Raw genomic sequence first — 8,360 nt, 5'->3', positions numbered from 1 at the left:
TTGAAAGTAATGCATTACAAAGTTACTCCCCCCAAAAAGTAACTTGTTACTTTTTTATGGTAAGTAACTACATTACGTTACTTTAGTGTTATTTTTGTTACCCTTGCTGAGGTAACTCAGATACTAATACTTCGTTTTTAGAAGTAGTTAGTGGTGTAACGGATCACAAATCTCATGGTTCAGATCACTTAATGGTTTTTTAGTCACTAATCGGACCATTTTTCGGATCAGCCAATAAGGGGAGGAGACTAATGTAATTTGCTTTTCATTTATTACAAAAACAGTACTGCAAGACACTTTTAGATTTAACAAACAGAACTGAGAAGCTGGAATTTATTAAAAATAAAATGAAGAAATAATCAGCTGAATAAAAAAATAGTAAAGTATTCAGCACTGTGAAAATTTCACTGTTACTACTGTTGCTGATAACGCTAAATGTAGAAATCTAATATTATAATTTGTACAATTTATATTTTTAATAAATTATTCAGTTATTCACTCATAAAACCAAAGAATTATTCAGCGGCATATTTTGATGGCTGGTTGTCGCCACCTATTGGTTAAATAATGTAATTGCTGCCTACAACTTTCGTTTTTGAGTGTTATTAAATGCAAATGACGATAATTTTTATTTATTTATTACCTTTGTTAGACAGTATTGAGACAGGAAGCGAGAGAGGGGGTTAGGGAAATGTCCTCGAGCCCAGATTTGAACTCAGGACACCCTGACGTGCTATTGCACCACGTGTCAGCGCGCTAACCACTAGGCTATTGCACCGTCATATTATGGTAATTTTAATCTTTACCATAAACATCAGTGGTTTTATCTAAACAGTAAAACTGTTCTCCCAGTACTTCTGTGTTATTTGACTGTAACTTCATCCCGATCTTTTAATGATTAATCGTGTAGCTTACAGTGAATGCATTAGTGCAGGCTAAATGAGTAGTGACAGAAAACACCTTTAATAATCTAAGAAACCCACCACATCCTGAATAACCTACCACAACTTCTTACGCCATCATTATGTTTTACAGGAAAGCTTTCATTTATGTGATTTGAATGACGTGAGATTCAAATTTAGGATCAATGTACAAGTAAAAATAAAATGCATTAATCCATGTGCCACGTGTGTTCCAAACTGGGATGTGATCTTTAAAAATCACAGATCAACCATGATCTATTCAAATTGTTTTCTCAACATTTCAGTCTCAAATTAGTGTTCTCAGAACAATATTTAAACTGTTATTAGAACATGCCATCTACATCAAATTTACATTCAAAGAACGTTTCCTTAATGTTGTCAGTAAGTTATAAAATGTTATTGGGGAAGGTTTTTATTTTTATGCAAATTAATATTTTTGTTCAGTTATAAGAAAGTTATTTAAATCTAAGTTTTTAGAATGTTCCAGTCTCATGTTATATTAATATCCTAAAAATGTTATTTAAAATGGTATATTAGAACATTCTAGCACATTCTTCCCCATAGACATTCATTCATATGCATGCCAGACTGGAATTGTAAGCTTGTGCGACAAGTTTCGAATGTTGCTGAATTCCAAAAGTTCAAGCTTGGTGAATTCTGACCTGCGAATATGTATCATGTGATTGCATGAGACCAATAGGAAGTTCAAAATGTGACCTCCCAGCAGGCACAGGACATCAACATGATGTCAGATTGACGTACCCTAACGTCGTGGAACGTTGCACTCTGGGTATAAATGAAAAACAGGTTGACGTCAGAAATCGATGTCACATTGACGTCGATGCCCAACATCAGAAAGATGTTGGATTTTTGTCATTTTCCTATGCAACCTAAAAACAATCAAATAACAACATCTAAAGATGTTACAGCTTGATGTTGTGTGGACATTACCACTATTACGTCTATCAGATGTTGGATTTTGGTTGGCTTACCTGACGAATAAATGTCAGCATTTGACATCAATGTGATGTTGGTGTTGGTTTGACGTTGGATTTTGGTCACTTTCCAAGTCCAACACAACCTAAAATCAACCAAATATCAACGTCGTTATTGGACATCAAAATAACGTAGTCCTTAGATGCTGGCTAGACAATAGCCAGCATCTAAGGACTAAGGTCACCCAACACCACAACCTAAATCTGACATAATATTAACGTCTTATAATATTGTGTGTCTCCTGGCATCTCTGTAAATAACTTTTAAATATGGAGTTTTATGAGTGTTGCATCATCTTGTTTTATCCCACCCCTTTTTTTGCACCACCATATGACATGATTTTACAAACTCTAGTGTGAACATGGCTTAATGTACAAGGATGTTCCAAAAATGTTATGTGCTAACATTTAGACAACATTTAGGTGATGTTACTGAATGTTCCGAGAACGTTTCCTTTTAGCTGCACTCAAAAATGGCTTTTGCTGCTTGTTCAAACCACTTATTTAAGATAAAGAGTTAAAACAACAAGTCTTAAGTCTTTTGGGGGACAACTTAATTGTATGTTCAATCCACTTGAATTTGTAAAAATGATTAACTTAATCGATTTGTGTTGGGTTAACACAAGGAACAAGGAATTTATTCTTTAGGGGTTTTAGGGATTTATTTTTTAGGGGTTTTCATCTTTTATTGACAGGACAGTGGAGATTAACAGACAGGAAAGTATGGGAAGCAGAGAGAGGGGAAGGATCGGCAAAGGACCTCGAGCCGGGAATCAAACTCAAGTCGCCGCGAGCACCTGAGTGCTATATGTTAATGCACTAACCACTAGGCTATTGGCGCTGACGAAACCCAGTATTTTTTGATTTTTTGGGTGGCTAGATCTACTATCAGAGGACTGAATTGGTGTGCATGTATAGTGTGTGAATTAAATTAGGCTGTACACTGTAAATAAAAAATGCTGGGTTCCACACAATTTCTTCATGCTGTTCCCACACAAATCGATTAAGTTATCTTAATTGTTTTTACAAATTTAAGTAGATTGAACATAAAACAATTAAGTTGTCCCTCCAAAAAATCTCAAGAACTGTGTTGGTTCAGGTCATTTTAAATAAGTAGTTTGAACAAACAGCAAAAATATTTTTTTGAGGGCAGTAATTATAACTAGCTGTATACAGGGTGTCTGTGGGGTCTTAAAATCACTGAAATATTGTGTTGTAGGTCTTAAATAATTTTAAACAGGTCTTAATTTCCCTATGTTCAATTAAAGTTACCCAATATGGCTGACACGCATTCACCTATAATCCATCTCAAAACTTATATTTAAAGCTTTTTATTGCAAAGAGAAACAATTCGCAGCAGCTGTTAGACATGTTTACAGCAAATTCTCCAAATTAAATTCCCTAATCAGAGAAAGAAAACTAAAGCAACACGTCCCTTTACATGATCTTTCATTAATACAAAAAATATTTACAGAATAGGGCCATTAGAAAAAATCCTTAGTGTTTAGCCCTGTATAAGTCTAAAATTTCATTCATAACAGTCTTAAAAAGTCTTAAAGGTGCTGTATGTAAGTTTTTGACTCTTCTAAAGCATATAAATACCTTAATATGTTTGCAGATATTTAAGAAACATGCCAAGTGATCAGTCTTGTTTATCTGAAAAACCAATGCTGAAGTCAGATATTTTGCTTTGAAAATGTGCGTTACTTGCCGGAACGACTGTCTTTGTTTTGTTAATTTTAACCTGCCCATTACCAGTTTAGCCAATTATATTTCAGCACCACAGGTTGCGGAAAACTGCTTATTTCATTCATTCATTCGCAAAGGCTTTTGAAAGCATGCATCCATGACTGAAATGCGACCTCCGGTGGACAGTAGCAGACTCTAAAATGAGACGCAGGTTTAGTTCCACATGAGGTTATTAATTAGCAAATGATATAAATATTATGAGCGTAAACATTAGGTGAGCAGGATACATTGTAACCACATGTCCTAACACACTTGACTAGATATGCAGTGATGAGCAATTTGGCTGTTTGCACCAAACGAAACACGACAGAAATTTAAATACAGCCATTCAAAAGCACCGACTATGCACTCACTCATGAAATGGTAAGGTTTATAAGCTATTTAAAACATATTAAACCTCTTTAACGTCATTAAATGTAGATGCTGAATCACTGATATGTGCTTATCCTGCAGGCACAGGGCTTGTACAGTGTTTAACAGAGCCAGCTGGCGAGTGCAAACCGAAAGCATAACTTCTGTAGCCTCCTCCTTAGAGTATTCACCTCCCATGCAGGAATCGCCGGTTCGATCCCCGTTTGGAACGAGTGGGTGGGTGAAGGACTAGTTGGAATATCATAAATGTAAATACTTTTGAATACCTTGGATTTTACTTCAGTGATCAGTGGTGTAATTTACATACCTTATGTGTAAAAACTACAGTATTTGAGTAATTTGTTTATATTACTTTTGTTGTATTACTACATTAATGAGATGGTCAGTTGTGAACATTTGACAATTTTGAGCCATAGTGCTTTCCTACACTTTAACCAGCAGAGGTCCTCATCGAGTTTTGAGTAATGAACCTTTTTCCGAAACAATTAAGTCGAGCCAGGGGCGTCGCTAGACCCAATTCACTGGGGTCCCAGTAAAAATCTCCAGTGCCCCAGTAAATGCATTGAGATATGATTGGGGGAAGGAGGTACGTGTCCCAGTAGAGCTTTATGTCTAGCAAAGCTCCTGAGTCGAGCGCTTCACTGGTTCAGAAAGCTTCATTTCACCATCCCTAGTCAATAAAGTCTTTTTACCTTCCTTTTGACTTAAGGCACCAGTAACTTTAAGCTTTTTAAACACATGTAACTCTACACAGCATTGACATGCGTCCGCTCATCTTCAGTCTATACGGCGACTCATAAACACGTCACTCACATTACACGTCATTTCTTTAAAGTGACACGCCCCCATATTAAATGTCTAAAAAGTACAGCATATGAAATTATAACACATTTAAACCTTTCAACACATTTACATTTATAAATACACGTCTGCTGAATTAATACAAAACATTATGAGTTTAAAATCACAAAAAAATGAAATATGAAACAAATATGTAAAATAAATGTAGCATAAACGCTTGATAACAGCACTTACAGACGCTTTATGATGTTGTGTGCCTGCTGGGTAGTTCTAAAGTTTAATTTCAAATGATTCATTCTATTTTCAAGATCTGAGGTAAACTATCTGCTGCTGCTTTCAGTAGTGTGGCTGTAAATGGCATGTAAAATGGCATTCAAACTGACATTATTAGCATTAAACACTAAACAAAGCACATGAGGTGTACCTGAGGAGATCATTGTCCGTTTTCTGTTGTCCAGCAGCTAACTAATATATCAATTCGAGGTGTTGGTCATGAGAAAAACTCATTTTAATATGGAAAATATTCATTCTATCAAGTGCCGTTGCTTTTATATAGAACAAGGGTTAAATCACTCGCTCCTGTCCTCAATCTGGCAACCTGTGCTTGCATTTGTTTTGATCCAGGAGTGCAATACCTAGTTCAACCACTGGGTGTCAAACTTACATACTGCACCTTTAAATTTGATTTGAAGAAACCTGCAGAAACCCTGCGTATATGAATGTAAAAATCAGTGTATGGAGAATGTCCTCATTTAGATCAAGAAGTAAACATGTATGTGTGTCTGATACTGCAGGTGGGCTTATTGAAGCACTGATCCATGGGAAGAGTTACCAGAGTAATCCGTAGCTCATTCTTGTTTGTGAAAAGGAGCCAAGCCAGCAGGTGGGCGGTATCTGGGGAAGGCATTTGGTTATGATCTGAACATATGAAGTAAATCAAGCGATACAATGAATTGAATCAAACTCTCTGAAAAGGAGCAGGTGTGATCGATTTTGGCAGATCAAAATGTGAACCAATGCAGCTGTTCATAATAACACTGATACTAATACAATACAACACTGTAGCTGTGTGCGTTACAGAGAGGCTCCAGTGGTGGAAAAGATGACCTTCAAAACCAGATGTTTGGAGAACTATCAACAGTTTTTATGCCATACTGTCACATACAGCAAAGAAGAGCAGAGAAGCAGAAGAAATATGTGAATATCCATATAGAAACAAAAGTAACAGATTCAATAATCAAATAAAACAAGGAGGACGGTATGTGGTTAGCACTGTCAGTTCAAAGCAAGAAGGTTACTGGTTTGAGTCCTGGTTGGACCAGTTGGCATTTCTGTGTGGAGTTTGCATGTTCTCCCCATGTTTGCGTTGGTTTCGTCCAGGTGCTCCGTTTTTTCCCACAAGTCCAAAGACATGCACAATAGGTGAATTGAATGAGCTGAATTGGCCAGTGTATGATGTGAATGTGAGAGTGTATGGGTGTTTCTCAGTACCAGGTTACAGCTAGAAGGGCATCCACTGTGTAAAACATATTCTGGAATAGTTGGCGGTTCATTCCGCTGGGGTGACCCCTGATAAATAAGGGACTAAGCCGAAGGAAAATGAAAGAATGAAAGTAAAACAAGGGGTTTAAATACACAGAGATATCAAGCAAACAACATTATCAATGACCCCCCCACCCCCAAAAAATATTCAGCCATTTATTACAGAAACAGTACTGCAAGACACTTTAACAAACAGAACTGAGAAGTTGTAATTTTATTAAAAATAAAATGAAGAAATAATCAGCTGAATAAAAAAATAGTAACGTATTCAGTAATGTGAAAAAGTCACTGTTACTGTTGCTGATGAACCTAAACGTAGAAATCTAACATTATAATTTGTACAACTCATATTTATTTTTTGTCTCATTTTCAATAAATGATTCAGTGATTCACTCATAAAACTTTACATTTCATTGCTAGATGATCATTTTTGAAGAATTATTCAGCGGCTTATTTTTGATGGCTGGTTGTCGCCACCTATTGGTTAAATAATGTAACTGCTGACTACAACTTTAATTTTTGACCGTCGTTAAATGCATATGATGGTGTTTTTAATCTTTACCATAAACATCAGTGGTTTTATCTAAACTATAAACTGTTATACTTGTACTTCTGTGTTATTAAACTATAAGTTCATAACTAACTTAAAAGACTAAAGACTGAATCTGTTCTTGATTTTTGCATTTTCAAACACAGATTTGAATGCAGCGATCGAAAGGATTAATAAACATATGCAAATCACCATCATTTATCATTTATTTTGTGTGGGTGTTGACATCAAGATCTTTTAATGATTAATCGTGCAGCTTACACTAAATGCATTAATGCAGGCTAAACAAGAGTGACAGAAAACACCTTTAATAACCTAAGAAACCCACCACATCCTGAATAACCTACCACAACTACTTCCGTCATCAATATATTTTACAGGAAAGCCTAAATGCTTTCACACATGTGATTTGAATGACGTGAGAGGCGATCTCTCTGTGATTGTTATAAATTCAGGATTAATCTTCAAGTTTTTTGTTAAAAATTTTATAAAAATGTATTAATCCGTGGGCCACGTTTGTTCCGAACCGTGGTGTTGTGATCTATACGAATTACAGATCAACAGTGATCTGTTACACCCCTTTCATGGACACCACAAAAATTCTAACTGGAATTATAATAGACAAAAAAAGTATAACCACCTCAGTAGGAATTAAGCAAACACGATTAAGTATGATACTGTATGTATGTTTGTACAACAGTTCTGTCTGGTTCTTGCATCTGATTGGCTGACGGAAGTGGTATATTAAAGTAATATCAGCACTCGAATAACCTATTCACCCATGTTTATTACTCCGCCCACACGAGTGGCAAGCAGAGGATTACAGTTTGACAAATATTGCAGCTGTTGGACAACATAATGTACTTTTGAGGCTTTTTAGGTGAGAATGTGGTTCTTTAAATTGCAACTATGCAGTTGTTTTCATAAGGATAGTGCCTGTTTTAAAAATTCATAATTTCGGAGATGGCATACATCAGCCTGTCATACTTAGCAGAGCAAAGACGGTTGACGTTCCGCCACAAGATGGCAACAGACAGACTGTATCAGAAGTCCTTGGGGAAGAAAAACAGCATTTTTTCAGCGTGTGTTTCAAACCACAGCTGATCAAATCATTATAAAACAGGTAAGTGATATTATAACTCCATCTCTCTCTTTTGTGTGTTGTAGTGCTGCATTTATACCATAGTAATCTGCTAGTGTTTGCTTTGCTCTGGCTTTGTCAGGGTTAATTATTGTGATATCCCAATTGCAACAGAGAAATTATGGGAAATCTCTGCAGACTGATGGCATTTCATGGCGTTCAGCCTTATAGTCTTAAAATGTGAGCAAAATCATTAAAACACTAGCTCTAAAGAGACGTTTGTGAAGCAGCAACGGTTTCTGCGCTTCTGACGTCAGCTGCAGATGTGAATGGTGAAAGAAAGTAGT

Source organism: Danio aesculapii, chromosome 11 (genome assembly GCF_903798145.1).
Source record: "Danio aesculapii chromosome 11, fDanAes4.1, whole genome shotgun sequence".
Classification (NCBI taxonomy): Eukaryota; Metazoa; Chordata; class Actinopteri; order Cypriniformes; family Danionidae; genus Danio; species Danio aesculapii.
This window is presented reverse-complemented; position numbering follows the sequence as displayed.